Raw genomic sequence first — 8,218 nt, forward strand, 5'->3', positions numbered from 1 at the left:
AGCTTTTAGTTAGAGACCCCAGAACCAAAGGCAAAAACCTGCCAAGATGAAGGCAGGTTTTCACTGCTATTTATTTATTTATTTATTTATTTATTTATTTATTTATCGTTTACTGCTCCAGTCAATGAAAGGAAAACTTGACTGAGGCCCCAGGGCCTTGGGGCTCGGGCTGGAGGCCGCCCCCCAGCCCCCCAGCCAAGGAAGAGAGGGAGCAGGGGCCTTATTTGACCTTCTTATTGGGGCCAGGTTACTGGCGTGGGGCCAGGTTTCTGGAGGCCGGGGGACAGCGCCCGGTGCGGGGGAGCGTCACACTTGGGCCGATCATCTTGTCGCAGTCGTGTTTCTGGGCCAGCGAGGGGAGGGAAGGCCCCATGAGGCCACCTAGCTGGCGAAACACCACGTGCAGGGTAGACTCTCTCTGGCTATTGTAATCTGACACCGCAAAAATCCGAAGCTGCGGGGCGCCTGGGTGGCTCAGTGGGTTAAAGCCTCTGCCTTGGCTCAGGTCAGGATCTCAGGGTCCGGGAATCGAGCCCCACATGGGGTTCTCTGCTCAGTGGGGAGCCTGCTTCCTCCTCTCTCTCTCTGCCTCCCTCTCTGCTTACTTATGATCTCTCTCTATCAAATAAATAAATAAATAAAATCTTTAAAAAAAAAAAATCCGAAGCTGCTGGGTGGGCGGGATGCCCTCCTTGCCTTGCATTTTGGCTTTGACCTTCTTAGTGGTGCCGCTGGGGTCCACCTCGAGGGGACTGTCTTGCCGGCTAGGGTCTGCACAAAGGTCTGCAACTCTGAGTTTGCTGCAAGGCCACCTCCTTGAAGAGGAGGAATCTTTTTTCACTTTTTAAAAAATAGGGACACCTGGGTGGCTCAGTCATTCGGCGTCTGCCTTTTTAGCTCAGGTCATGATCCCAGAGTCCTGAGATCTGGTCCCATACTGGGCTCCCTGCTCAGGTGGGAGCCTACTTTTCACTCTGCCTGCTGCTCCCCCTGCTTGTGCTCATGCACTCTTTCTCTGACAAATAAATAAATAATCTTTACACACACACACACACACACACACACACACAATGTGTTTTCTTTGTTTCCCTTCAAGTTCATGTAGTGTTCATCTTGATGTTATATAAACTGCATTACCAAACTAGAATACAAGCTTTTAAATACAATTTAAAAGTTTAGGGACGCCTGGGTGGCTCAGTTGGTTGGACGACTGCCTTCGGCTCGGGTCATGATCCCGGAGTCCCGGGATCGAGTCCCGCATCGGGCTCCCAGCTCCATGGGGAGTCTGCTTCTCCCTCTGACCTTCTCCTTGCTCATGCTCTCTCTCGCTGTCTCTCTCTCAAATAAATAAATAAAATCTTAAAAAAAAAAAAAGTTTAGTGGGTATTTCATGCAATAAAAAAAGATGGCATAGAAAGTTCCTTTTGGTTTTAAAGTCTTATACAAAAACTTTCTCATACATACACAAGAAGTGTTTCCTTTTTGCCTTCACATACTTTAGTGTAAGACATTACTGCAAAATCACATGACTCCAGGGCAAACACTAGGTCACAGAGCAGGATGATGGGCATTGTAAGGAACTGCTCTCTTCCTGTGCGAGAAGCCGCTCCTGTGCTGCCAGTTTCCTAGGAGGAAGTGGAAGGCTTTGGCAAAGATTGTCATTCATCTCCAAGGCCAAGTCTACAATGATTGTTTTGGTTTTTTTTTTTAAATTTTTAAAGATTCCATTTATTTATTTGACAGAGACAGACAGAGTGGGAGAGGGAACACAAGCAGGGGAGGTGGGAGAGAGAGAAGCAGGCTTCCCACCGAGCAGGGAGCCCGCTGTGGGGCTCGATCCCAGGATGCTGGGATCATGACCTGAGCTGAAGGCAGACACTTAACGACTGAGCCACCCAGGGGCTCCTAAAATGACTGTTTAGGATGTCATCACAAAAGCAACATAGCCTGGAGAGCTGTTTCAAATGTTCTTATAACTGAACTTTGGGAAAGCTCACTTTGTAAAGAGGTGCAAGAAAGCCAAACACACAGGCACCCAAAGTAGGCATATCTCCAAAGAACAACAGAGATGTTCCCAATCTGTTTGCCAGAAAGTTTAGGCACCCCTTGGCTTATCTGTGTATATGTGTTCCGCTTCTCAGAGGTGGAAGAGGGAAGGCTGTCCTCTGATCAGGAGAATACTATGCTTAATGCTCCCCAAGGCATTTTTCCAGGCAGGATCAAACTGGAAAGAAAAGGAATTCAGGAAGCAAACCCAAGAATTTTGTCACAGTCAAGAATTATCAGTCATCCAAGAATGTGGAAAAACTGCTAGAAGCAGCTTCTTTTCTAGAAGAGCAATGTAAGCCAGTGTATCTGCCCCCTGCATTGCCCAGAGTTCATAGTCAGATCTGCATTTGTGTTCTTAAAAAATTTAGTGTTTTTCCAGCAGAGAAATAATGTCATCACTGATCAAAATTGCTACCTCCCCTCTTGAACCTCTCTGTGTATCATGTATGATACTGATGTTCAAGAGTGCACCATAAAATTTGTCATAAAACATCACCACCAGGGACTCACCATGTACAATGGGAACCCTCCACCACCACCACTTCTCCAGCAGCTGAGCTCCAAGGGGGCCGCCATCTTGCTGGGCCTGAACTTCGCCACTCTTAAGTCTCTTTCAATCAATAGAATGGCCACTCTTTCTTTGTTATTGGTTTCATTTTGGTTTTGTTTTATGCAATTTATTTATCGAAGAAACTGGGTGCTTTGGCATGTGGGATCTCCCACATTACGGATTTGGATTTGTAATTTTGTGATGTCATTTAACGTATTTTTCTATCCTCTGTATTCTTTATAAACTGATACCTGCATCTAGAGGCTTGATGATTTTTGTTTTTGTCATGAGTACTTGGTAAGTGGTGCTACAGGTTCTACCACATCAGGTCAGGAGGCTCAGTCAGCTTGTAATGAGGTTGAAATTAATCAGTGAGGTCAGGAGTTTCCAGCCTCCTTTAAAGTTTGTCATCAACTTCCACCCAAAACTTTTATTTTATTTTAATTTTTTAAAGGTTTTATTTATTTATTTGACAGAGAGAGAGAGAGCACAAGCAGGGGGAGCTGCAGGCAGAGTGAGAAGCAGGCTGCCTGCTGAGCAAGGAGCCTGATGTGGGATTTGACCCCAGGACCTTGGGATTACAACCTGAGCCTAAGGCAGATGCTTAACTGACTGAGCCACCCACGTGTCCCCCATCCACAACTTTTAATTATAATTTTTTTTAAAGATTTTATTTATTTATTTGACAGAGAGAGATCACAAGTAGGCAGAGAGGCAGGCAGAGAGAGAGAGAGGGAAGCAGGCTCCCTGCTGAGCAGTGAGCCCAATGTGGGACTCGATCCCAGGACCCCGAGATCATGACCTGAGCCAAAGGCAGTGGCTTAACCCACTGAGCCACCCAGGCGCCCCACACAACTTTTAATTATAATTGATGATCATTGCCTAGATCCATTATTTCATAAAGGAGTGTGAAACAGAAAAAAAAATTTTTTTCTGTTTCCACTTTTTTTTTTTAATTTATTAGCTGTGGTTTTTCTATAAATTACTTTCTCTTATCATTGATTCCAATAGCCTAAAATACAAGATATTCAGGAGAGGCCCCTTTTTCCTTCCCTTAAAAAAAAAAAAATCTGGGGCACCTGGGTGGCTCAGTGGGTTAAAGCCTCTGCCTTCGGCTCAGGTCGTGATCCCAGGGTCCTGGGATTAAGCCTCGAATTGGGGGGCCTGCTTCCTCCTCTGTCTCTCTTGTCTCTCTGCCTACTTGTGATCTCTGTCTGTCAAATAAATAAATAAATAAAAATCTTTAAAAAAAATCAACTTTTGGAATAATGAGATCATACTCTAGCCATGTCCAGGGGTGGTCGATGAGTCATTACATGGTCATATGTATCATGAGGTTTTGGAGTTTTTTAAGCCGCTACATTTTGTGGTGCGCTTGTTGCACAGCAGTAGGTATTCAAGACAGTGAGTCGCAAAGGATTAGCATGTAACGATGAGGTTTCGAAAAATTGTTATTATGAACTCATGGACGGTTATATATTCCATGTGTTTCATTCTTTGTAGTCAATATTTTTCTCTCTCTCTCTCTTTTTAAGATTTTGTTTATTTGAGAGAGAGAATGAGAGAGAGAGAGCATGAGGTGGGGCAGAGGGAGAAGCAAACTCCCCACTGAGCAGGGAGCCTGATGTGGGGCTTGATCCCAGGACCACAGGACTATGACCTGAGCTGAAGGCAGACACTTTTTTTTGCAGAGAGAGAGAGAGAGAGAGAGAGAGAAGCAGGCTCCCTGCTGAGCAGAGAGCCCGATGCAGGACTCGATCCCAGGACCCTGAGATCATGACCTAAGCCGAAGGCAGCGTCTTAACCCACTGAGCCACCCAGGTGCCCCTCAAGGCAGACACTTAACCAACTGATCCACCCAGGCACCCTGCATTTATTTTTCTATAATTTTCCCATTTTTCTACTGGGTTGTTAGACAAGGATTTGAATTTCTTTTTAATATTTAGAAAATTTGCATATTGAGATATTGGCCTTTGAGATATTGTTACAATTTTGTCATTTGTTACATTTTTTAATTTAACTTTTGACATTGCTGATGGTGTTTTGGGCAGGCATTTAATTTTTTTTAAATTTTAGATAGATAAATTTATCCATTTTCCTTTATTGATTCCAGGTATAGAATCACAGTTAAGAAAGTTGTCCTCCTTCTTACGTCATAAAGAAACTGACTTATACTTTCCTCAAAAATTTGTATGACTCAATTTTTTTTCATTTAGGTATCTGATCCATTTGGAACTTATCCTAGTATAAGGTATGAGGAATGAATCCAGTTTTATTTTTATCCACATGGCTATCAGAGGATAAACCGTTTGTTTATCAAACATTAAATTTCCATATGCCTTTGGAGTCTATCTTTGGATTTTATATTCTCTTCCCTTAGTCATCTGTCTACTTATGCACCAATAGCATAATGTTTTAATTACAGGGGCTTTATAAATGTTTCAACGTATGGATAATTTCCCCATTGCTATTTTTAGGGGGCAAGGGCAAGGGAGAGATTTTTTTTTTTAATGGGAAATGCCACTTAGATTTTTTTAAAATTTATTTGACAGAGATGGAGAGATCACAAGTAGTCAGAGAGGCAGGCAGAGAGAGGGGGAAGTAGGCTCCCTGCTGAGCAGAGAGCCCGATGTGGGGCTCAATCCCAGGACCCTGAGATCATGACCTGAGCAGAAGGCAGAGGCTTAGCCCCCTGAGCCACCGAGGTGCCCCGATTCCTGGCTAGTCTTGTATTTATTTTTCAAAATAACTAATAATCAACTTGTGTGGCTCCAGGAAAAAAAAAATTAGTAACTTGGATATTTTTATTGGGATCACATTAAATTTGTAAATTTTAACTTGAAGAAAATTGGTATCTTCTGGTATTGATTCTTCTGATCAAAAATAAGGCATCTTTTTCCATTTGTTCAAGTCTACTTTTTGTCCTGTAAGATTGTTTTACGGTTTTTCTCATGTCGGTTTTACACAGTTTTCTTTAAATTTGCGCCTACATTTGTCCCTACATTTATTTTGCTTATGCTATTGTAAATGGGATCTGAGACTTTCTTTTCCATTATTTCTTCCGAGCGGTTACTGTTGTTACTGTTTCTTCCAAGTGGTTATGAAAACTATTTCTGTATGTAATTTTTTATCTTGTTACTTTGCAAAATGCTTTTACTATTCATAGGAGGTCCTCATTCATTATAAGCTTCCTCAAACATATCATCTGCACATGTATGTAATCTTATCTCTTCTTTTTAAATTCTTATGCCTCTAATTGCCTTTTCTTGTATTAAAATAGTGGCCATCCTCTTCTTGTTTCCGATTTTTGCAATGAGTTCCAAGCCAATTATCTGATACGAACTGAGTGTTCAACAATTCAGTTCAGTTCTGACAATAACTACCCACAGGGGGTCTGTGAAGACCCCCACAGGGAAAGGTTCTCAGTTCCACAAGACTGGCCCCATGGGGGATGTTGGTTGAAAATCCTTAAGCCATTAGTACTTCTGCCTTGCTGGCTACAAACTGGGGTCCTCATACAACCTCCTCAGGTTGGTAATTCACTATTGACAATTACAATTTTATTATAAAGGATACTAATGAACAGCTAAATGAGATGTACATGAGTAAGATCTCGAGGCAACTTAGTCTGTGGCCTACCTTGGGCCACAGAGTTTCCATGCCCTCTCCTTACAGAATCTGAGACGGCTGCCCTCTGAGCCCATCAAGGTGTTCACCAAATGGGGAAGTTCCCTTGTGCTCCAGGATTATTAAATCATTGTCTTCATGAATGAACTCTATCCCCAGTCCCTCTCCCTTTCCCCAAGGTTGGTATGTGTGTGTGTTGTGTGGGAGGTTGTTGAGATTTCCAACCCTCCAATAGCATGGTTGGTTCCTCTAGCCTTAGCCACCATCCTGAAGCAATCAGATCCCTCTGCCCATGAATCATTGCCATGAATCATTTTATTAGCATGAACTTGAGTATTGAGTTGATAAAGTATTGAGTTTATAAACTCAAGTATCAAGGAACTCATGAGTAACAAGACATTCCTATCATTCGGGAAATTTCAAGGTATTTTTTTTTTAGCTTTTATTTATTTATTTGACAGAGATCACAAGCAGGCAGAGAGGCAGGCAGAGAGAGAGGGGGAAGCAAAGATGCGGGGCTCGATCCCAGAACCCTGGGATCATGACCTGAGCAGAAGGCAGAGGCTTAACCCACTGAGCCACCCAGGTGCCCCAATTTCAAGGGTTTTTGAAGCTCCGTGCCAGGAACCTGGAACAAAAACCCAAATTTATTTTTTATTATATCACAAACAGGAAAGACTCTAGAGTTTGCCCATTAATATTAATGCTATATTTGGGGTCGAGATATGTAATGGAAATATCCCTCAATTTCTATTTCATTGAGTCTTTAACATATATGGGCTTTGAATTTGTCAAATGCCTTTTCAGGGTCTGTGGAGGTTATCTGTTCATTTTTTCCTTACGTGTATAAATTTGATACATTATGTTAACAGATTTCCTATTATTAAATTATCTTTGTATTCCTGAAATAAACCCCACTTGGTTATGTATTTATTTAATTTGCTGGGTTATGATTGCTAATACTTTATCTGTTTTATTCATTTACTATCAATATTATACTTTGTTTCACAAAAAAGAAATTAGAAGTATTTCTTCATCTTCTATGCTCCAGAATTGTTGAAGCAACATTCAGATGACCTTTGCTTTAAAGATTTAGTATAAATCCTCTGTGAAGCCATCTTGGTCTGATACTTTTTTTGTTGGGTTTCTGTTTTACAAAATTGCATTTCTACATAATTCTATCTGTTGAGACTTTATGTCTCTACTGGGTTCAACTTTGGTAAATTTTATTTACTTCGAAAGTTATCTATTTCTTTGAGATTTTCATATTTATTTGTATAAAATCATACAAATTAGTAGGCTATGTTTTGGGGCCACATATCCCTTATCCTTTAGCTTGTATATTTGTTCTTTCTCTCAAGAAAAAGTTGTCTACTAGTTTCTGTACAGTATTAGTGTTTTCAAACATTAAGTCTTCTTATGTATGTACTATTTTTGCTCTGTTTCTGTTTTTTAATTCACTAAATTTTCACTCTTATCTTAATAATTCCTTCCTTATACTTTCCTTTGAGCTTTTTCTAGCCAATGTTTCATTTATTTACCTTCATTTCATTGACATACATATCTACTGTAAGAATTTTCCTCTGATAATGATTTTTACTGTAGATCATTTATTCTGATGGGATGATTTCATTATTAATGTAGTATTTCCAAGAAATCCTATTTTTTTCATTTTCCTTTTTCTGCAGGAATCACTTAAAAGTATGTGCATTAAAAAAAAAATCCAAGTGGAAGAAATTTGGTTATTAGCACTATCAGTTTCTAACATTGTAGTTAGACAGCACTGTTTGTGTTATTTGCATTTTATTACAGTTTTTCTTTATGGCCTGAGATATCCATATGGACATTCCAAGTGCATGTCAAAGAGAGGTATATTCTCTAATATTGGGATTCAGAGTCTGATGTGTATTTGTAAGAGTTACCATATTGATTATGTTGTTAGGTCAATGCAATTCATAGAAGCTGGTCTACTGTGTCACTATAAGCTCACAA

The 8,218-nt window shown here is 40.8% G+C and overlaps 1 pseudogene; it reads right to left on the bottom strand.

The window, feature by feature from the left end:
• Positions 1–247: 247 nt before the first annotated feature.
• Positions 248–2,625, bottom strand: LOC111142787 (annotated as a pseudogene).
• Between the last annotated feature and the right edge of the window lie 5,593 nt (positions 2,626–8,218).

This window comes from Enhydra lutris, unplaced genomic scaffold (genome assembly GCF_002288905.1).
Source record: "Enhydra lutris kenyoni isolate GAN:26980312 unplaced genomic scaffold, ASM228890v2 scaffoldscaffold9, whole genome shotgun sequence".
In the NCBI taxonomy this organism is placed as follows: Eukaryota; Metazoa; Chordata; class Mammalia; order Carnivora; family Mustelidae; genus Enhydra; species Enhydra lutris.